The sequence below is a fragment of the Panthera tigris genome, chromosome B2 (genome assembly GCF_018350195.1).
Source record: "Panthera tigris isolate Pti1 chromosome B2, P.tigris_Pti1_mat1.1, whole genome shotgun sequence".
Taxonomy (NCBI): Eukaryota; Metazoa; Chordata; class Mammalia; order Carnivora; family Felidae; genus Panthera; species Panthera tigris.
In genome coordinates, this window is record NC_056664.1 from 12,569,544 (window position 1) to 12,591,493 (window position 21,950).

At 48.9% G+C, this 21,950-nt stretch overlaps 1 protein-coding gene across 6 annotated transcripts in view; it reads left to right on the top strand.

Annotated features, from left to right (window-relative positions):
* The window catches only part of ATXN1 (ataxin 1), a 411,201-nt gene that overhangs the window by 212,534 nt on the left and 176,717 nt on the right, over positions 1–21,950 (top strand). For 5 of the 6 annotated variants that reach the window (XM_042985667.1, XM_042985668.1, XM_042985665.1 and 2 more), the window contains exon 5: positions 3,491–3,551. The exons of the other annotated variant lie outside the window; for it this stretch is intronic. The gene's annotated coding sequence lies outside the window, so the exon portion shown is untranslated. The remainder of the gene's footprint in view (positions 1–3,490; positions 3,552–21,950) is intronic. 6 annotated transcript variants of the gene reach the window in all.

A 21,950-nucleotide genomic window follows, 5' to 3' on the forward strand; every position in this document is an offset into this window, starting at 1 on the left:
AACAGTAGAAGTCTCTTCCAAGAGCATGAGTCCTTCACAGACCGTCACTTCCCCTAAAAATTGCATCAGCTGGACAGGGGACGGGTGAAGTTTGGGGAACTTTGGTTGGAAGATAGAATGCAAAGTGGCCTAGCACCTGTTCATTGGCTGTTTCAGAAGTCAAACGGTGATGTCTCTCTTCTTTGTTTCTTCACGTTTGGTCTCTCTGGGATTTCCCAGTTGGTGTCAGATCTGGCATTCCTCTGCTGCCACAGTTAAGTCCTGTCTTTCTCTGTTGCTCCCTGCCAGTCCCCCACGTCCTGCCTGCTTGTCCCGGCAGTGCTGGCTGGCAATCCTTAGAAGGGTTGATTACATTAACGACTGGAGGAGGAATTAGCACCCGTGCTCTTTGCCGGCTGCGGGGATACGTCCACTCCCGAGCCTCCCCTCAAAAGCGGTATTTTCCTAAAATTTTGCCAGTCCGTCGCATTTCGAGGTATGGCACGATTTTCTCAATCAGGGATGAGGATGTGTCGTGCAACTCAAGCAAAACTGTATCACATATGTTTTAGCAACTCAACCATTCCCTTCAAGAAGGAAGCTAGATTAGAACTATGGAGGCTGCACAAACACTCCACCTCTGGAGGTTTTCTAAACATGGTAAATTCTGATTGTTTTTCAGGTTTTGAAGTTTATGTAACGCGATGATGATTTTTAAGCCCAGATCCACTCAAGGATCTACAATGTTCGGTTTACCTTTCTGTCATGAAGTAACTTTACCGTCATCACACTGAAACAGGACACACTTACGATTTTGTAGCTGGAGTAGACACCTCTATCCATCATTGGCCCCGGGCTTTGAAGTGTCGTCCCCTTCCAGTAGATTGGAAACTCGCTGAATGCTGTCCTTTGTGATATTATTCCCTGTGGTGTTAGGGCCGGTGTGTAGTCTTCTAAGGGACACCCACTCAAACCCAAACAATTTTTCGTGAAGACCTCTGGTGTTTATATCGTCTGCTTTTTCTGTATCTTGACAAAAATATCAAAGGAAAGAACCATGTGCTACCACACGTGGTACCACATTTCTCATAAATGTGGGGCACTCTGGTAGACTCCGTACCACGTTTCTCATAAATGTGGGGCACTTTGGTAGACTGTACATTTAGCCCCTGTTTATCGAGTGGTTCATTCTTTCCACGCGCTGCTCTTGTAGTTTAAGAATTTTGATGGTGGGACGCCTGGGTGGCTCAGTCAGTTAAGCGTATGACACTTGATCTCAGCTCAGGTGTCGATCTCAGGGTTGTGGGTCTGAGCCCCACACTGGGCGCCACACCGGGCGTGAAGCCTGCTTTGAAAGAAAAAACATTTTTAAACTGAAAAATTAAAAAGAATTATGATGGGGATGGATTTATTGATAGGAAAAGAAGTTTGTAATGTAATAAGTAAAATATTATCAGGCTGAAAAACAATGTGAATACTACCATAGTATGCTATGACTAAACAATAGGTATGTATATAATTTTACTTATTTAAGTATACGTCTAATAAATTCTGTGCACTCGAGTGTAGGAGAGAGCCTAGAGCCTTGTGAGCCAAAACGTGCATAGTGATTGTTAGTGGGGCCTGCTGGTTTGCTTCCTTTGGGCTGTTTCCTCGTGTATATTATCTAATTGTTCACGGTAAATGTTCTACTTTGCTCTCATTTGTCTCATCTAATTTTGAGGGGTTGCAGAGAAAGAGAGTGCAATACAGGTGCTCACGTTTTGATAAATTACGAAATTATAAAAATCCCTCCTGTGTCTTCTGGATTGTTGCAGACAGAGAAATGTGTTGCGTCACCTAGCGTCAAAGCGTTTTCTTTCTCCTAAGTGCCTTCTACGTCCCAAGCACCCACCGAGAGCTTGAAACGTGATACACGGTGGGTACAAGTATTGCCCCTGAGGAAAGAAAGGGTCCTGAGCGTGTAGGCGCCTTGAGTCCCACAGCTGATGTGCGACTGACCTGAGATGCCGACTCGGGTCCGACTCCGCAAATCAGCTTTTCTGATCCCTGTGGTTCTGACTCTAGACATCTTGCCACCGTGAGGATGAAGACGGTTAATTTATGTGAGCGGATTATTAAAGTGTTGCTTTAAAAAGAAGGTGCTGAGAGATGGCACCAGCGTTGGACCCTCTTTTGCTCCTGCGTTGGTACCCTGGAGTGTTTTCAGGTAGACCGTGGACTTCTCCAGAGGCGGAACCACGTGGTCTGGGGAGCCCTCCCGTCCCCCAGCACAGCCTGAAAGTCTAGGAGGCAGGTTTCTCTCTCTGTGGCTGGGAGGTGCGCCTTGGAGATTCTGAGACACTGGGTCTGGGAATCTGCCACCCGTGGGTGTCCTGAGGAGGAGACTGTCCCTACTGTCTGAACGGCCACAGCGCTCTCTTCCTTGTAGGGCAAGAGAGGAGAAGCAAGCAGTGGCTTCTTCCAGCTCGTAGACTTACTCCCAAATGCTCTGGGATCATGTGAAACTTGCCACTGTCGGGAGCTAGACCAGCTCTGCCTCACGTTCCCTCCCAAGCCTGCAAAGGCGTCTTGGAAACAGTCTCTGGAAATTTTTAAAAACTTGGATCTTGAGCAGAGTTCCTTATGTGACAGAGATTACACAGCCTGTTGAAGTCACCCCTGAGCTCCCTTCGTCTTTCAGGCTTCCAACATTCACATCCTCTCCGTTCTTTCCCACACTTGATCCCAAAACGCCGTGGCTTCTTCGTGGGATTACTCAGTCGGCCCGAGATGTGGCCTCCAGCGCCTCTCGACCAAGTCCACATTCCCATAGGAACCCAGTCACAGATCCCTGTGGGGTTACTGACTTCAGCGGGGGGTGCACGGAGTTGTGGGTGTACATTTTGTGGTGGGGAAGGGGTGTGGGGAGAGGGCACAGGGCAGTTATGGGGTACACTTCATTAAGGCATCTTCAGTTAGCCCCACCTTGGGACCACAGACAGTCCACCTGAAAAATGGGATTTTAACAGATCCACCTGAAAAATGGTTTCCCGGGCACCACCATATACATCACAAGGTTCGTGCATTTCGTGATAAAGGAATCCTGCACGGGGCGCCTGGGTGGCTCGGTCCGTTTAGCACCCGACTTCGGCTCACGTCATGATCTCACAGTTCATGGGTTCGAGGCCCGCGTCGGGCTCACCGCTGTCAGCTCAGAGCCTGCTTCGGATATTCTCTCCCTTTCTGCCCCTTCCCTGCTTGTGCTCTCTCTCTGAAAAATAAATCTTAAAAAAAAAAAATCATGCACATGCTTACTTTCTGCATATTGAATGTTGAAAGCTCCTGTTTTCAAAATCCATGTGGTTGCCCAAACAATCAGATGCCCACCACCCATCAGACACTTGCCATGCACCTACTAAGTGCCCAAGTGCTGGGAGCTGGGATTTTTTATAATCTCTAGGCCTGCACACCTGCACTGACCTCTAATACAGACTTCATGTTGTTCATTTAAAATCTTTTTCTCTTCCAGTTTTCCAAAGAAATTAGTCCTTTTTCTTGGTGAAAAGAAACCAGTCTGCCGTTTTCCTAGGGTGAGTGACCCTTTGACTCTTTTCTATATTTTTACTTTATCTTTCATAACGTGTATGTATTTTTAATTATATTTTCACATCAAGATTTTATCCGGTTATTGTGATGCTCCAAGAAAAAGTGCTTCATAGCAGGTGTTCTCTAGAAGTTTCCCCCACTTGGAACTAAAAGGTTCAGATCTCTTGCCTTCAGAAGGGAAGGCTTCTCTCTCGTATCTTTCGGCCGTTTCTTTTTGCCACACGCATGTTTTGCCTCTTATGAATTAGTACCATCGTCGCTGTTACCTTGTGCAGCTAGCAGAGAGGATTAAGAGAGAAGGCTCTCGTTTTTCCCCCCCATGACTTGCACAGAAATACAGCCGTGGGCAAGGACAAACCGTCCGTTTTGTTCATGTGACACACTGTGTCATGAGTATCGTGACAGGGAATAATAGGATGTGAACAGTACATGGGACCTTAGAGCCCATCTGGCAAAGGCCCTGTGTACACATGGGGCAGCTGAGGCCCAGAGGGCTTCTCATCCTCTGTCCGGGGGCTTCTCAGACAGCGGTAGAGCTGGAGTGATGAGATGCACTTGACTCCCAGCTGCGTGGTGATTTCCCCTGGTTCCCCCCCCACCCCGCCCCCCGCCGCCCCCGACCCGACCCCACCTGGCACAGCACCGTCTTTGGAATCTCCTTTCTGAGGATACAAGGCTGCAGGTGGTTTGACCTGATAATATCCCTCTAAGGCACCTATCAAGAGGGATGCTGTTTAACTATTTAACTTTCTAGGAATCCTCCCTGGCTACTACCCAGAGGGGTTGGCCGAGCGGGCGTACCCGGGACACTCCCGTCACGGACCTCATCTGGGAGGCGATGTTTTGCTTTGCGCCTCCCAAACCGCCGCGTCCCCAGTGCCACGACACGAGCCCAGGCTCAGCGGTGCGTCTGTTCTGCAGCTAGAAACCGTGCTGCACCTGCAGGTGCCCGCTGGCCAGCTGCGGACCTGCACCCCCCCCCACCCCCACCCCCGGGACTGTCTGCACCTGCAGAGTAGTGCCTCACAAGTTCCTGATGGTGCAGTACAGATTTGACCTGTAGTCATAGACACTTCCGGAGAAACATTTCGTCATTAAAAAAAAAAAAAAGGTTGTACTGGTTCTCACATGAGAGTGCTGTTGTGGAGTACGATGGAGAGAGGAGTGAGACGGTGATCGTCCTCCGGAACCCCAGAAGGCGGGCTGATCTGCGGTCCTTGCAAGGGTGCCTGTGCCAGAGCTGGCTCTGGACCGGGTTCATTGGGGTCGGAGAGCCAAATGCGCGTATTTCCAAAGCATTCCGTCTCAGCGCGGGATGGTCCAAGTGTAGTATTGAGAAGCTGTGTCTATTGTTTCGTCCCACTTGGCAACTTAATCACCGTATCGTAACGAGTGGGAGCTTCCTTTCCACCCTAACGGGAGTCATCATTAAGGAACTCGATGGCTTCGTATCGGGGACAGAGACGGTTTGATTTCTAATGGAATCGGGAACATGGCTTTGCTACTTCACTGGCGATCATCTGCTTCCTACCCTAATCCTGACCCTCCTGTCCCGTCCCCAGATGCACGGAGCGCAGGAATGTGTATTTGTTAGGGGGCGCAACTTGAAGGTTTCCATATTCTCATCTTACCCAAGAAAAGCCCAACAGCTTTATCCCCAGAGCACACACCACCGTATATAATGTGGGGACGTGAGGTCCCCTGCTTCCTGAAGAACCCAAGGGTCTCTGTGGGATCAAGAAATGGATAAGACTAAAATAGACGGCAGTTAAGGGCCTCAGCAACGTGGGGAAGGGCCAGATCCCACACCTGCTTTGTACTTTTCACTTAGAGAAAGAAAGAAGGAAAGAAAGAAAGAGGAAGAAAGAAATAGGAAGAGAAAGAAAGAAAGAAAGAAAGAGGAAAGAAAGAAAGAAAGGGAGGGAGGGAGAGAGAGAAAGAAAAAGAAAGAAAGGGAGGGAGAGAGAGAAAGAAAGAAAAAGAAAGAGGGAGGGAGAGAGAGAGAGAAAGAAAGAAAAAGAAAGAGGGAGGGAGGGAGAGAGAGAGAGAAAGCAAGCAAGCAAGCGAGCGGCTGCTAGTGAGGCCTGAAGCAAGAATGGTAAAGCTCGGGAGGGGGGGGCGGCGTACCACTTGGGGCTACCCGGTCCCCACCGGGGTCATGAATGGCGTGAAGCTGACGATCAGGAGGCGTCAAATCATCCCCCCAAATACTGCAGCCTGTTGACTGTTACCAGTTGCAGGGAAATTGAACAGAAACCGAAGCCATGCGTTTCCTACTTAAAAAGCGGGTAGGGGCCGGTCCCCACACTTGGGGTTTGGACCACGTAGGCCCACGTGCCACGTGCGTGGACACCTTGTAGAACATGAGTGGCTGGGCTCCGTTTCATGGTATGCGGAGGGCCGGGCCCTGGAACAACACTGTTGTTGTTTCCGAGCTGGAGCAGTGCCGTCGATGGTATCCCTTTAAGGGAAATCCAGGGAAACGCGCTTGCCAGTGATGTGATTTTCTTTGCTAGAGGCCAAGTCGCAATGGCATGTATCAGTTCCATAGCAACATGTCTGTGCAGCCAGAAAAAATATAATGACCGTGGCAGCCAGCGTATCCCGGGGCAGGACGAGCACAGCCCCGATGCCCCTTTGGATCCCCCGCTCCTCACCCCGGCCGGCCTCCCCCCTCCTTCAGCGCGTCGGGACTCCGTGATTGTTACTAACTGACCCTGCTGTTCACGCTCGCCTACGGTCCCCGTCAAGCTCAGCACTTGACGAGGGACGAGACCATGTCTGTGGTGAAATCCTGCGGGCCTGGGGTGTCGGCCGAGCTGGCAGAACCTCGCAAACCAAAGTAGGTGGAGAGTCTGTGCTTTTCATCACTGCCGTGGCAAAGCAGCCCTGTCCGCACAGCGCGGCGGGGAGAGCGTTTCCTGTATGTCGCGGTCAACTGCTTCTGGCTGGAAAGTGGGCAGTGGACCGGAGCGAGTGGGAAATCTAGGGAAACAGAGAACCCTTTTACTGTGCTCCTCAGATTCAGGAGACGCTTTCCAGGGTAGAGTGGGATGCCAGGAGGCCAGGCGCAGTAGGACTGCACGAAGAAGTCCAGGGCGCATCGCTGATTTTCTAGTAGCTTCCACCAGAGATGCAGTCTCTGAGTGTGGTTCCTCCAGCACGTGTAGTTGGGGTTTTAACCTCTCTCTGATGTTTTCCTGTCTATAAACTTCCCCATGAGGGGTGCCTGGGGGGCTCCATCGGTTAAGCGTCCAACTTCAGCTCGGGTCATGATCTCACAGTTCGTGCGTTCGAGCCCCCCCGTCAGGTTCTGTGCTGACGGCTTGGAGCCTGGAGCCTGCTTCGGATTCTGTGTCTCCCTCTCTCTCTCTCTGCCCCTCCCCTGCCCATGCTCTGTGTGTGTCTCTGTCTCTCTCTCTCTCTCAAAAATAAACATTAAAAAAATAATAATAATGTAGAACTCCTCCATGAAACCGTTGTAATCACTCTTGATTTCAACAGATGTTCCTTTCCCCTGAACTCCTGGAGCATTTTCAAAAATCTTTACCATCTATTTGACAGGTGTCTTGTATTTCCTTTTTTCATGCATAATGCTTTGGGGATCTGAGCAGTCTTTCAGATGGAGGGTAGGGCATTCAAGGTCAGGAACCAATCATCTTAATCTTTGTCTTCCTTCCTTCCTTCCTTCCTTCCTTCCTTCCTTCCTTCCTTCCTTCCTTTTCTTCCTTCCTTTCCTTCCTTCCTTTCCTTCTTTCCCTTCCTTCCTTCCTTCCTTCCTTTCTTCCTTCCTTCCTTCCTTTTCTTCCTTCCTTTCCTTCCTTCCTTCCTTTCTTCCTTCCTTCCTTCTTCCTTCCTTTCCTTCCTTCCTTCCTTCCTTCCTTCCTTCCTTCCTTCTTCCTTCCTTTTCTCTCTTTCTCTCTTTCTTTCCTTCTTTCTTCCCTTCCTTCCTTCCTTCCTTCCTTCCTTCCTTCTTCCTTCCTTTTCTCTCTTTCTCTCTTTCTTTCCTTCTTTCTTCCTTCCTTTCTTTCTTTCCTCCCCTCTTTCCGTCTTTCCTTCTTTCTTTCTTCCAGTTCCCTAATGCTCAGAACTGAGCCCTGTAGATAGTAACCAGGCCATGAATATTTCTTCCTGATAACATTCTAGTCCCATCCTGTCTCATAAGGAAGTTGTGAATCAAGCGTGCAAACACATGGAAAGTGCTTTTGAATTCGTCAGAGAAAAGATAAATTCAAGGAATCCTTTTTCTAGCATGGTTGTAAAAAAACGTGTACATATGCAGTCAGAAGGTAATATGGAAAGATTTCACATTCTCTCATCTTCCTCCTTGTGGCTGCCCCCCATGAAGTGGGTGCCCTGGGGTTTGATGCGGGTGCTGAAATCGTCCCTGTTCTCCCCCCATCCCCCGGTATTTGCTCCCGCTATTGAATTTGCCTTATTATACCATTCGGGGCAGACTTCTCAGACACACCCCTGGCAATGTCTTTGCAGCTATTAAGTAAGAGATTTGAAAGATTTTTTCATTAAGGTGACAGGTTTGATAGATGAGGATAGTGGTTCCTAATTTAGTTTTGAGGTCTGTTGAGGGAGGGAAGGTTTTTATCGGATGAAAACTTTTATCTTAATAAGAGTGCCCTTCCCTTCCCAAGTTCTGCGGCAGCAGAGAAATGAGACTAAGCACAATAAGGCACATGGAGGCCAAAATGCACCTGTGTGACAGCTAACAGCGACGGAGTCAGGAGCTGTGTCTTAGGTTGCAAGCCAGACATGGGCCTCCCGCTCCCTCGTCCCCAGTCTGGGTCTAGAACGGTCCACCTGCAGGAAGATTGGGAGTCTGTGGGCCACTGTCTGCGTGAAGAAGGAAGGAAAGCGTGCTCAAAATTTTGAGTCTACTCAGTGGTAGATGAAGTCCAGCCAGTGGGGTGAGAGGAGGTTCGGGGAAAAACCCGGCATGGAGGACGGAGGGGCGGGTGGTGTTCCCTCTGGCTCTGCTTACACCTCTCATGCTGTGCGCGCTACTCTGGGCAAGCCATCCCCAGCCTCACTCCAGACATCGGAGCCACTGTGTTTTCTCCATAGCTCTTTGATTTATAGACTTGTTTACTGGGTTTCCTGTTCATCTCCTCGATTAGAATGTTAGCTCCCTGAAAGCAAAAACCCCGTCAGTATCCTCAGCTGCCGCATCCAGTACTTGAAGCTGTGCCAAGTTCATAGCTGTGAACACCATAGCTAGTGGTGGCATTTGATAAATATCTGTTAGATGAGTCAGTGGGGTCTTATGCCTCTTCTCACGTGCCTTGATTGCCTGGATGCCCCCGTGCCCTCCCCTGCCTGGCAAATACCCGCTCGTTCCAGGAGGCTCGGCCCAGCTATCGTGTTCTCTGCAGAGCCCTTCCTGGCTTCCCTTCTTCCGAGGGGAAGGAGCACCTTCTTGTGTGTAGCTCACCAGTTGCCGGCAGTTGCACACGGCACGTGTGTGTGCGTGTGTGTCCGTGTGTGTGCGTGGGACGGTATCTGCCGTGTGTGTGCATGCATTTATTCTCTCTCTCTCTCTCTCTGGCTCTTGGACCCTTCGGTTCACTTATTTGCTTATATATTTATCACTGTTACTAGATTTTAAACTCCTTGGGGACGGGACAGCCTCTTGTTCTTATTCATCCTTGTCCCTCTAATATCTGCCATATAGTAGGTGCTCAGTAAATAATCGTATTAGCATTCAGAGTACTTACACCATGCCAGGAACCACTATATTCTGGTACTGACAAGCACTTTCCCAGTACCTTATTATTAGCTGGTATGATTCTTACAACCACTTTACAAGATACATTTTTTTTAGTTTATTTGTTTTGAGAGAGAGAGAGAGAGGGAGGGAGAAAAAAAGTGCATGCGCATGAACGGGGAGGGGCAGAGAGAGAGGAGAGGGAGAGAAAATCCCAAGCGAGCTCTGTGCTGTCTGCTCGAAGCCCGATGCGGGGCTTGATCCCATGAACCTTGGGGTCACGACCTGAGCTGAAATCAGGAGTCGGAATATTAACTGACTGAGCTACCCAGTCACCCTGAGATGCATTTTTAACTCCTGCCTTACAGGGGGGCAAACGGACGGCACGCAAAGAGATAAGGTGACTAGTAAGGTTCTCACAGCTAGTTGATTCCATAGCTGTTCTCCTCTGCTGACTCTCGGAGAATGATTGTATGGTTAAACGAATGAATGAGAATCCTAGAAGCCCAGACCGATCTCATCTGATAGGGCCACAGACACTGGGATCCACAAAATCAGTGAGGAAGAAACGATTAGCAAACAACCTGTGATTAGCCATGGTTGACATAGAATCCTGAGGCCAGGGCTGAAGTAAATCCACACATGAATCCCTAAAGTCTTACTGTAGCTATCAAGCTTAATTCATAATTATCCATGCCAGCCAGCATTGTGGTATTGGTTAATGAAAGTAAACAACTGCCATTATATTTGGGGAATTATTTCCTAATATTAGGGAATTATTCCTAATATTTCCTGATTATTTCCTAAAATATGAAGGCATTAGTCATGAATTAAACAGTTGCTGTGTTTAAGGCTCATGCCCAAATTTGGAGGGAATGGTGGGGATGTGAGCTGGAGGGTAAAGAGGAGAACCCCAGAAGTGTAAACCAAGGTCATTGTATATGGAGGGCTCCAGCCTTGTTGGAAGGACAGGGCATGATCACAGGCAAAGTCAAGGAAATTTAAAGAAATTAAGGGCGGTCCATAGGAGAACCATCACGAGGCATTAGTACACATGCTTGTTTGCCAAATGGTAACATTAGAGAAAATGGAAGCTGTTGTATTAGTCAGGGTAGGGCGGGGCTGTGCTGCGTGAACAGTCAACCCTATAGTCTTCACAAGTTTAGCTTTCACTCCTGCAGGGTCCGCTGTGGATCCGGTGAGTCTCCAGTCCTCCAGGCATCGCTCTGTGATGCAGCCTGCTCTGCTCTTTTTATGCGACTGCCTAGCGGTCTCCTTCGTGATCGCAGGGAAGAGGGAGAAGCTGGACATTTGCACCAGCAATGAAACGCTTCAGAGCTTTGCCCTGGAAGCGACACACGCCATCTGCTGTGCCCAAGACACTGCTTCCAGCTTTTTATACAGCTCGTATCATTCTAGCCCTCTCGTTCATTTTTGTCTCTCTCCCGCCCAGCACACAGTAGGTGCTCCATGAATATTTGCAGGCTGAAAGAATGAGCGAGCATAGGAACGAACTGTCACTCACGCCTGATGGTATTTATAGCAGTAAATGCATATGGCGCCCGGAAGCCCAGACTTGGTCAGTGGGTTTTACTAAACTTAAAAGAACATATGAACAAGCCACCACATAGCTAGCGTTAATGAGCCATGGTGAACGGAACATCATCAAGACACGGGCAGATTACATCCAGTAGGGCCGGTGGTTGGGCTCACGCCCAACCTTCAGCCCCGCCTCTTAACCACACCGCTGTCTAACTGTCCACAGCGTGACTTCACAGTTCACGTGTTGTCTGGTGTCAGCCTGCCTTTTCTTGCCTTGTTCTTTTTTTTTCTTCAATTTTTTTAATCTTTATTTATTTTTGAGAGAGGGACAGAGACAGAGCATGAGTGGGGGAGGGGCAGAGAGAGAGACACACACACACAGAACCCGAAGCAGGCTCCAGGCTCCGAGCTGTCAGCACCGAGCCCGACGCGGGGCCCGAACCCACAGACCGCGAGATCGTGACCTGAGCCGAAGTCCGACCGAGCCACCCAGGCGCCCCTCGCTTTGTTCTTGTTGAATGAGGTAGGGATCACTGCCTTTATTTAAAAATTAAGAAACTTAATGAGGGAGAGAGAAGTTAATCTGTCCAGAGTGCTTCCATGATTCTAACCCGGGTGTCTTTGACCACGCCGCACCGTCTCTCTCCTGTATCAGGCTCACACCTTCACCCGCTGCCTCGCCTCCTAGGGTCCTGGCGGGTAGGCAGCAGCCCAGCTCCCAACCGGAGCGGGGACTGGAGCGGGGTTCAGACAGGAGCAAAACATATACTGAGCGAAGCACACAGCAGCTGCATGTGAAAAAGAAACCGGAAGCTGTATGTATGAACCAATACAGGACGGAGAGTGTATGGAAAGAAAGTAGAAAACTGCCTTGGGAAGGTAGTGTGGCGGTCACAGCGCACGTGTCAGACCAAAGAATGGGTCTCTCGACCACATCTCGCTACGTAGCAGTTGGCCAAGAGAAACCAGCGCCCAAGGAGGCACCCGTGATCATGACCGCTAACCAATCCTAGAAAACGGTGCTTGTTTATTCCCGGTGTGGGGTGGGGGTGGTGGACAGGGAGGGGGCTGAGCCCTCTGCCTGTCAGTGTGTACACATGAACGGGACAGTGCTGTGGAGAGGGTCCTGAATCGGGGGTTGGTGGTCCCCGGAGGTTTTTCAGCAAGCCGGTCATGTGACCAACCGTGTTGCAGCGAGATGAGCTTTACCGCGGTGTTCACGGCCCATGAGGTGGTGGGGAGAAAACCAGACACGGAGGCCCCGGTGAGGAGGTTATTAACAAGCATAAGGAGCTGAGATTTTGAGAGCTCATGTGGGGGCGTAATGAAGGGACAGATTTGGGAGACGCTGGAAAAAAGAGCCGAGCGACAACAGCGTGATCATTTGGACAGAAGAAACGGGCTGTGCAAGGTGTCCTCCCTTCTGTAGGTTTTGGGCTTATCTCAGTGTCATTCCGTGAGTTGGGGCTTCCCAGGTAGAACTGCAGCATAACCGTGGACCGACGCGAGCCTCTTGGAGTGACTGCATTATCGTGGTCACCCCCGCCTTTCCACGATCTCTTCCTTCCCCTGCCCCTCCCTCCAGGAGGTCTAGGATTAAATCTTAAATCGGCAGCAAACACAGTGTTAGGCTGAAATTTCGTCGCCATCCTGGCCCTCTAGTGGAGATAAAGTGGTTGAAATGAGGGCCAGCAAAGTAAAATTCGATGTGTGGTTCTGCGTCTCACCCCCAAGAAGAGGGGGGCTCCCGGCCCACGCCGTGAAACCTCTCTGGCTCCCGCTGGCTTGCCTTGCTGTTAGACACAGCCTCCCCACGGCTCTGGGAAACGAGTGGGGGTGTTTTGCTGGTTAGTCCAGCTTTTGCACGGTTTTTCTGCGCCTCGCAAGGCCACCGCGCACTGCTTCCTCAGTCCTTCTGGTCCGACGGGAGAGCCAGGCTTGATTTGAGAGACAGGAGAGAGAAATGCTGTGTGACGGACGGCAGAGAGGAGGAAGGCACCGCATGCCGTTATCCTTGCCAGGGTTCGTCACGTCCCCTCGCATGGGTGCAGGTGTCTAGGGACAGAGGACAGTCTAATGAGACAAGGTGGGGCGGTGTGCAGGCTGCAGGCAGCAGCTCTTAGCTCAGAGGAGCCGAAGAGTGCCCGGGCTCCATTACCCCCACATCTCTTTTCCCTGCACGTCGGCTGATGCCAGCCACATGCTACCAGGGGAGAAGAGAACTCCTAACACCTCGTCCTTTCCCCCTGCTCTGTGAAGCAGGCACCTTGGCCAGAGGTGCAGGAAGTGTAACAGAGCAGGAGGGCTTTGAAGTCTCTCTCCTCTCCCGCAGATGCCCTTGGCCCTCCTGATGCCGTCGGTGTTGGTTAGACCCTCCTGCTTTCCTTGCTGCTGTCTTCTACACAGCCCCTCCCCCTTCCTACTGCTGGGCAAGGCATAGGGCCCCCTGGGTGTGGCAGACACATGGCCTTCCAGGTCTTTCCAGTGCCTCTTATGTGCCCATTAATTCGCCATGAGTCGTGGCGATGATCGGGACCTTCTATCATCTCAGGGGGAGGTGTATCTTTAGACGAATGGCTAACCTATTAGTTGACTAGACTTTGGTATTGTGTGTTGCAGGAGAAGGTAGAAGCCGGCTTTAATTTTTGTCCCCCATCTTCCGTAGCTTCAAGGGGCAGTTTCGCACTAGCCCTGGAGACTTGAAACGTCCCGAGTCTCCAGTGATATCTGTATTCTTTTGATGTAGTCCATGTGGAAAGTAAAGCAGGGTCGGGCTGCCGAGCAAGCTCACCAAAGCGTCTGGGGGCTTTTGATCACTTTCCATCAGGACGAACGGTAACCTCTGTCCCGTCAGGGTGTGTCTGAGAGGCCGTTCGTGGTTTAACGAAGATCAACACGTTGCTGGGTATTTAATATGTCTTCCTCAAGTCAGGAGCTGAAACCTTGAGACCTGAGATTAGATCGGCACAGAGGGGACTCTAGACGCCCCCCCCCTCCCCACACCCCACCGTTGGCCGCACCTCTGCAGTATGCTCACGCCGAAAGGACTGATGCCCAAGACACGCGCAGCTTGAGCCCGACGGGGCCCTCGGACCCGCGCCTCTGCTGTGTCCTGTTTGGCCGGAACAAACCCACGCGGAAGGAGGGCACGTGATGCCAGCCACCACATTCCTAGAAAGCGACGCTTGCTACTCACTTCCGGTTGGGTGCCGATGGCGGTGAGCACAGGGTCCGGGCCCCCGTCCCCGTCGCTGTGGTGCCTTCCGCCGAGGCTTCCGGCTTTGGTGCCCGCCCTGACCTGCCGTCGCTCGTGGTGTCTGGAGACCCGTGGACGGGACCCGAGAAAGCGGATCGCAGGGCCCGCTGCACACATTCCTCAGCCCCTTCTGGTCCTCTTGGCTTTTTTTTGGACATATTGGGAAGAAAAAAATAAAAAAGCTTGCCTTCTAAACTTGTTTCTGTCTTAAAAGGGAGTGCCTCTCAAGTGCTTAGAGCTTGGAAGTGCTGTGTTGTTTTTTGGGGGTTTGTTTTTTTTTTTTTTTTTTTTGCATTTAGTAGTAGGAGGAAAACGGGTGCGCTGACTTCATCCTCGGAGTACGGGGTGCAGGTTCCTAGCGGAGCGCCCAGTAAGCACAACGCTGGCTTTGGTTTCCATTTAACGTGCACTCCTTTCCGTGGAGTTGAGAGGTGACGGGAGATGTGCCTGTTTTCGCGTTCTGCTATTTCCTGGTGCTGTCAGCATAATGCATTGCGCGGCTCCAAAGCATTTCGAGCAAATTGTGTCTTCTGCGGGAGCTATTTACGGGTTCTCAAACAAATGGTGCTTTCTGGGGAAGGAGAAGTATGTATGAAAACTCTGTGGCAGAGCCCTTTGTCGTGCGGCGTCGGGGCAGAACTTCTGAGGAGCTGGCTTTGAGGGGAAGGGCATCCCCACCACCCTGAGGCCCGGTGGAGGGCGGCCCTCCTGCCTTGTGCCGCCAGCTACCCTCTGGCCGCCTCGAGGGCACCCCGCCCGGTGATGAAACCCCAGAGTCTGCACAGAGATTCGAGGGACCTGGTGAAGAGCAAAATGGAGGAGAAGTCAGAGCCTCGCCCTTAGGGGCTCGGAGCAGGAGGAAGCCAGGCTGCCTGGGAGGCCCCTCTGGGTGTAGGGCAGCCACTGAGGCCTCGGACGGACACGCTCACTTCCCCCTGGTCCCCCTCAGAGCGAGCGCTGTCGCCTGCAGGCCCCCTGCCCTCACTGCCCTGACCCCTGCTCCCCGGGAAGCACTTTCGCAGTAGACGTCAGATCAGCCCGAACGTCTGAGAACACGCGTCCACAGTCCCGAGAGGAGACGGAAGTCGTGTGCTTTTCGGTTGTTGCTGCTGAGGTGATTCCGAGGGAGAAAAGGAATCCCGGAAGGTCGTGGACGTCTGAAGGGTGGAAACAGCCACCTGAAGGCAGTGTTGCCTGTCAGCCCCCAGTCCTGCTGGATGCTCCACTTCAGGCTTACCCACTTTCAGCGGCCATTGTGTTCAAAGACAAAGGAGGTTGGGTGTTGTGTCCGCGTCCCCGAAGCTGTGAGCTCCCTGCCCATTTAGGAGGCGGGAGTTAATTCACAAGCAAAATAGCCTTCCGTGGGAGGGATGGGTTCAGGATTGTGTTCGCGTTGTCGTGCCCTCTAGCGGCCAGCACGGTGCCCTTTTCGAAGGCCTTTCCCGGCTTCCACAACTCCCCGGATCCTCCCCACGTGAAAACGCCCCCTTCACAGTGGTCGAGTATGTGTCCGCTCAAGTCTGTCTCCTGACTGCGATTTGTCTATCGTGTAGGAAAAAGAAATCGCAAGCTTTGTTAACAGAGCGGAGAAAGGAATGCTATCGTTCCGTCAAATCGGGGTACGTCTTACTACGGCACATCTGAATTCTAAACCTACTGGATGTGACACAGGAGTCTAAAACTTCCATGTGAATATTTTCACAGCCAACTGATGCATTACAGGAGGAGAATTATGGCACTGGCAGTAGCGGGCCAGCCCTGTGCTGGCTTCCCACCCACAAATAGACACGCTTCATGAAACCGCGAAACGTTCTCAGCCATTTAGTTGGCCAACGCACAATTTGTTTTCCTTCCTCAGAAGGTTGATATCGTTAACCGTCTGCTGTCTATATAGCTTTGATATGGTTTTATATAGGGAAAGCATTAGTCACTCGCAATTATCTTTGAATGAATTATGTAAATCATGTTTTGGTTTTGATACTTTGTTTTTCCAGTCAATTCAGCCGGAGAAGTGGCTACTGAGTGGATCCTGTGAGCTTGGTCATGTACATAGGAAGCACCTAGGAATCTTACGAAATGCAGCTTCTGACTCTTACGGGTCTAAAGTGGAGTCTAAGATCCTGCATGTCTAAGACAGTCCCAGATGACATCAGTGCTGCTGGTCCCGGGACCACAGCACAGCGAAGTGATAGGTGAATAGCAAGGTGATCAGTGATGGAGACAGTCTGTGCCGGTAAAGGGACTGGAAAACGTTTACAAGTAATTATGGCCTTAAGACAGAATGTGACAATATGTATGATAAAATCGAAAACATGCGTTCTATGATCGCTTCTGATCGGGAAGAGTGGGAACATCTTCGTGGCGAAGTGATTCTGAAATTGGACTTGAGATGTAGGTTAATTCGCAACAGGGATAGGGAGGTGGGTGTGGCAAGGGCAAATGAGTCAAAAAGCACAGATTCTGGAAAATGAAGAGTATGTGCGGGGGCTAAGAAGCAGCCCATTTGCCTGTGATGGGGGAAGCGTGAGATACAGTCGGAAAGGCAAGTTGAGGTGCCAGTGTGGACTGTCAGGTAGTCTAGGATGAAAAGTCTGGACTTAATTCAGGAAGCAAAGAGGAACCAGCAACAAGGGATTTTGAACCAAGAAGGCAAATTGATTGAAACTGGGAGGATAGACTGGAGTGGGGAGTGATGTCATTTTCCAGACAGGAAGGGATAGGACAGACAGCATGAGGAATATTCCGCATCTGGAAGAATGGAGGGTAGAGAGGGTGTGGAGAGAGAAGGATCAGAAGGCTCCCAGGAGGGTCCTGGATGGTCAGAAATATGGTTGCACAGTGACCATAAATGGGAGAGTCAGATGAGCTGTTGTGCACGTCTGAGCAGAAAAATGACCTGGGTGAACACGCAAATGTCACTTCCAAGAGGCTTTCCTTGTCTGTCCTGTCTCAAATAGCACCTAGTCCTCTTAGCCTGCTTTACTCTTTTCATGACCCTTTCCACGGACATTATTCTCTCTAAATTTATTTGTGCCATGTTGCTCCCGGGAGCTTCTACTCTACTGGAAGAAACGGGATAAACATGTACACAAATAAGTATAATTAGAAATGAAGGAGAGAGAACAGTCACACATGAGAAAGAAGAACAGGGTGGGAGGGATGGCTCCAATTTAGATTAGGCGGTTAAAGAAAGGCTCTCGTAGGAGAGGACATTAAACTGAGTATGAGAAGGGGCATAGTATGGGAGTTAGAGTGCAGGCAGAGAGGAGAGAATATGCAAAGGTCCTGAGGTGAGAAGTCCCGGGTGCATCCAGAGATCGTGAACTTGAACCTGTATGGCTGGAGGCTAGAGCGAGTTAGGAGAAGAGTAGGAGACGATGACGTTAGAGTGACAAGCCATGGATAGTGCAGAGCTTTCGATCTGGAAAGGAGATCTGATTTTGTTCTGCGTGCCTGGGAATTTATGCAAGCGTCTAAACACGCAGGGTGGATTGGGAAGTGACAAGAAAAGCAGGGAAGCAGAGTAGAAAACCTGCAGTTGACCAGATAAGAAGTGACAGTGGTTTGGACTTGATTGGTGGCAGTAACGTGACAGAGGAGTAGATGGGTTCACGATACAGTTCATTCTCGAGGCCAGCTTGGCAGAACTTTGCAGAGGTTTGATGTGAATGAAGGTTAAGGACATGCTCACCAGGAGAATTCCCAGGCTTCTGGCTTGAGGAGCTGACGAAATGAATGTGCCGTTCACAGACACGGCGGGGAGGGGGGGCGGGGGGCGGGGGCACAGGCACGTGGCAGATTTTTGAAAATGTTGAGTTTACATGAGACTCTTAAAAAAAATTTGTTTTCAATTTCAACATTTTATTTATTTTTGAGAGACAGAGCGCGAGTGGGGGAGGAGCCGAGAAAAAGAGGGAGGCACAGAATCAGAAGCAGGCTCCAGGCTCCGAGGGGTCAGCGCAGAGCCCGACGCGGGGCGCGAACCCACAAACCGTGCGATCGTGATCTGAGCCAAAGTCGGACGCTTAAACGACTGAGCCATCTAGGCGCCTCTACATGAGACTTAGAAAAAACAAAAACAAAAACAAAAAGCTGCAGTACGGTACTCCCAGTGTAAAATTAGCCATCTTACATCATTCCTGGATGTAAGTTCAGTAGCGCTGAGTACATTGATCTTGTGCGTTCCGTCTCCAGAACTCTGTTCATCTTGCAAAACTTAACGCCCATATTCATCAAACAATAACTGCCCTTCCTCCCTCCCCCAGCCCCTGGTCAGCCACTACTCTACTTTCTGTCTCTATCAGTTTGACTACTCTTAATCCCTCATGTAAGTGGAATCATGCATTATTTGTGCTTTTGGGTCTGGCTTATTTCAGTTAGCGAGGCGGCCTCAAGGTTCATCCCTATTGTAGCATATGTCAGAGTTTCCTTTTATTTGTCCATTGATGGACACTTGGGTTGCTTCCTCTGTTTGGCTATTGTGAATAATGCTGTGGACGTGGGCGGTCAAACACCTCCTCGAGATCCTGCTTTCAATTCTTTGGGGCATATACCCGGAAGTAGAATTGCTGGGTCATATGGTAACTCTATTTTTAATTTTTTGAGGAACCTCCATACTGTTTCCCAAAGTGGCTGCACCATTTTATATTCTCACCAGCAGGTGCACTGGGTTCCAATCGCTCCACATGCTCACAAACAGTTATTTTCTCTTTTTTATTTATTTATTTTTAACGTTTATTTATTTTTGAGACAGAGAGAGACAGAGCATGAACAGGGGAGGGGCAGAGAGAGAGGGAGACACAGAATCTGAAACAGGCTCCAGGCCCTGAGCTGTCAGCACAGAGCCCGACGCGGGGCTCGAACTCACGGACCGTGAGATCATGACCTGAGCCGAAGTCGGACGCTTAACCGACCAAGCCACCCAGGCGCCCCATTTTCTCTTTTTGATGGTGGCCATTCCAGTGGACGTGAGGTGGCGAGAATTATTTTGAGTGGGTATTTCAGGTAGGCGGCTGAGTCTTCGGGTCTCCACATCAAGAAGAGATCTGGCCTGAGATACACCATAAAGTTCAAATTTAAGCCATCTTCCATTTTTTTCAATGGGTTTTTATGTCAACCTGACTGGAAACATTTAAGAACTTAGAGATCTTGATGAAACAATCAGATTTGTACTTAAACTATTCAGTCTCACAAACATGTTTGAGGTCATATGTAGATGAATGTACAAATAGTCCTTTTTTCTACTTTTCTGTTGTGTGAAGTAATTCATTTAGAACCTTCATCTACAATGCTGTATCTTCACCATCTTACGAACCACTTTGTGAGTCATCTCATGTAGTTAGCTTTCTAAATCACATCGTCTTGACTTCCATCTCTGCCATTTAAGATGTGCTGTGTTTTGAATGTGTGTGATGCTATCACCAGAAATTTTATTCCCAGCCTCAAGTACCTCTTTCTATATGTATGGATTATATTTTTATAGTTTCCTGGCCAAAACCAAATCGCATAGCCAAGCTCACACAATTAATGTGACCACGGACATAGGGGAGGTATGGTGTTCTGGGGATTATTACTGTAACATGGGTCCCAACTGATATTATTAAGAGACTTTTTTCTCCATTCTTCCAATGAGTATGTATTCACGAATTAGACAACTACCACTTACCATGTTGCTTTTGAAAGCAATCTTTAAAATGCTTTTTAAATTCATAATGGCATCCAGTATTTGTGACTGTAAAGCCATACTCCCAAGAATAGTTCCTAGTTAAATGTATTTTCTCTTCTTAAAAAAAAAAAAAAATTCTGTTAGGTGACTTTTATAGGTGTGCGAAACCAGCAGTCGGTCCCACAGGTTTCAAGGGAGCGTGTTTTACATAAAGAGAACTTTGTGGTTTCAAATAAAATATTTATGGAGCAGCAAATAATATGATAAGCTTTAGAAAGACTCAAAAATTAAGGGAAGTCATTCTTTTCTGAGCGGTGCTTTTGGGAAAAACCTTACCGTATATCAGGCATACATGATAAAAGATAAACTTGGGGCGCTTGGGTGGCTCAGTCGGTTGAGCGTCCGACTTTGGCTCAGGTCATGATCTCGCACTCTGAGTTCGAGCCCCGCGTAGGGTCTGTGCTGACCGCTCGGAGCCTGGAGCCTGCTTCAGATTCTGTGTCTCCCTCTCTATCTGCCCCTCCCCTGCTCATGTTCTGTCTCTCTCTCTGTCAAAAATAAACATTAAAAAAAAAAATACTCATCTGGTATGTTTGAAGTTTAGTCTTTCCTAGAGGTATGAGAAATCTTTCGAGGTTCTTTCTGATCTTTAAAACTGTGACTGAGGGATGCCTCGTACCTATCTGTTCATCCATTTATTTATTCATTAATTTCAAGCATCTCCTAGAGATCAGAATTTCTAAGTATAATATAATAGAAAATCTTTGTTTTATCAGTTTGGCAACAAGGGGAAGAAAAGCAACAGATAGTAAACCAAAAGGGTTTGTGTTATTTCAAAAACCGGACAAATCTGTATGGTCAGTTTCCAACACCAAACTCATCGATTTGATTCCATGATTGAAATCCATCATATTCTAAGACTTAAAGCACGACGATCTTCGACAGTGATAATTTGGATTGGGAAGGCAGCGTTCTACAGAGGTCCATAATAACATGGAGGAGTATATGTGTTCAGTTGCCAGCTGGCCATTTGTCTAGCCATCCGTCTACCCATCTAGCCATCCATTCATCCATCCATACATCCTTTGGTTAACTTTTACCCGTATCAACTTATTACATGGTATAGGATGATATTTTTAATAATCATGAACATGAGCTTTTCTCACTTCGGTGAAAATGAGTACTGCAAACAAAGTTCTCCCTCTTATCTCAAAGTTACGGGCTTTTTTTTATCCTAATGAGCCCCACTAGACCATAGTTCGTCATTGAAATTCTACTGAAACAACTAATGATAATGTTCATTTCACATCTTTGACCTGGGAATTGCAAAGTGATTTACTAACAGTAACTCATCAATCCTATTAACACCTCTGAATAAGACATTAATATTTTTTAACTCAGCATAGAAATGGCTTCTGCTTTCCAGAGAATTTGAATGCCTTAGCTACCATTCAGTGAGTGAGGGGAAGAATTAACACTAAAGTCATCCTTTTCTGAACGACTGCTGGTGGTCTGACCTACACAAGAATGGCATATTTTCTGGAAATTAAAAAAAAAAAAAAAAAAAAAAACACGGGGAAGGGGCAAGGGCGCCTGGCTGGCTTAGTTGGAAGAACGTGCCGCTGTTGATCTCGGGGTCATGAGTCGAGCCCCATGTTGGGTGTAGAGATTACTTAAATAAGTAAAACTTAAAAAAAAATACTAATATGCTCAGGAGTTGGGGTGCCTGGTGTGTCAGCCGGTTAAGCTTCTGACTCTTGATCTCAACTCAGGTTTAGATCTTAGGGTCGTGAGTTCAAGCCCTGTGTTGGGCTCTGCTCTGGTCATGGAGCCTACTTAAAAGTAAATAAATAAAAAATGGGGAACGGATATGGGGAGAGCATCAACTTTGCTTATATAAGAATATTGAATAAAACCGTACTAGAGAAGGACATTTTAGAACCCCCCCACAGGACAGTGTTCCTTAAAACTCTGCCTTCATCCGATTCAGTGCTTAATGAAAGGGTGAACCTGAAAGGATACTGCCCGCTCTGTGGTACTCCAATCATGAGTCACAGCATGTGAACAAATGAAAACAAATCCCCAGCTAAAAGGACAACTTCTGTGTTACCCTGGGAATATTTCTCATTTTTCCAGGGCTTCCAATGTTCTTCCATTCCCGTGTAAACTCAGCTTATAGTAAACCCCGATGCCAAGATTTT